Source organism: Penaeus monodon, chromosome 15 (assembly GCF_015228065.2).
Source record: "Penaeus monodon isolate SGIC_2016 chromosome 15, NSTDA_Pmon_1, whole genome shotgun sequence".
NCBI lineage: Eukaryota > Metazoa > Arthropoda > Malacostraca > Decapoda > Penaeidae > Penaeus > Penaeus monodon.
In genome coordinates, this window is record NC_051400.1 from 26,389,883 (window position 1) to 26,391,033 (window position 1,151).

Here is a 1,151-nt window from a genome sequence, read left to right on the forward strand (position 1 = left end):
AGGAAAATCAGCTTCGGAGTGTTTTATCTTAATTATGTAACACCGACCGATCTACTAAATAAATTCCGAGTTTATTATGCAAAAACTTGTCTACCATATATAAGCCCTAATATTAGATATGTTAATTGCTTCTATTTCGAATTCGAGTCTCTTTGTAATGACTTCAGGTTATTAACTTACCCTGTAAAGTATTTTCCCACTTCAGGTTGCCTTTCAAGTGTACTGTATATTTGCCCTGTATGGTATTGGGCATAAGTCATAATGCTATGAGGTTGGGATATGAACACAGTTACAGCGTTTATATATTGAGGTGTCGGCGAAGTGTCAGTGTTGAAGTTAATTAACCTCTGTTATTTGCTTGCGTCTCCTGACATTTTACTTTCGTCCATCATGTTACTGAAGTGTGTTTCCCGTGCGTTCGGTATCTCTCTACGGGAATATAGCATTATACTGTACATTACATTTATATGTTCCCTTTTCATTGTGGTCTTATGAACTTGTGGTTAATTTGGATTTTTTAAAATTCCTAGTACTAGTGAAATGTAATATGCCTTATGTTATTCTAGATTTGCCATTGATTAACAGTTTAGACTACGCTTAACCTTTACCTATATCCGATCGTGACTAACACCACACTCTCGCCTTCCTCTCGGTGTCCCTGGCTTGGAGAAATATACTATATCGGTTGTCTTGCTCATAATGACCAGGCCTTTAATTTCACAACCCGTAACTAGACGTCGGAATCCTCTTTATCATAGCTAGTCGTTATAACAAGGTCAACTAGCATTTTGTTAGTCCTGATGAAATGTTATCCAACTTCATACTCTATAAAAGCCCTAATAACTGATTATATAATCACCACCTAATCCCAAAATAACGTACTGTCCATATATTGCATATAGAGTATCGCTGTTTCCGGTCTGTGACACAAAATTTCTTTTTCATATCCTGTTCTTATAACCAGAACTAGAGAGTTGATTATTGTGTCTGTTGTTTTTTGTAGTCTGACCCAGCTAATATCATATATTAAAAATAGTGCGTTTAACATCCATGATATATATTTACGGACGATCGGTTAGTATGTGCGTTCTTGCAAAAGAATCTGAAACATTCTATATTAATGCTTATATGAATCACTATTTGTGACCGTG

General features: G+C 35.6%; 1 long non-coding RNA gene across 1 annotated transcript in view; it reads right to left on the reverse strand.

Moving 5' to 3' along the window:
- The window catches only part of LOC119581868, an 11,236-nt gene extending 10,613 nt beyond the window's left edge, over positions 1 to 623 (reverse strand). The window contains exon 1 of the long non-coding RNA XR_005229594.1: positions 609 to 623. This is a non-coding gene — a long non-coding RNA (uncharacterized LOC119581868). The remainder of the gene's footprint in view (positions 1 to 608) is intronic.
- Positions 624 to 1,151: the final 528 nt, after the last annotated feature.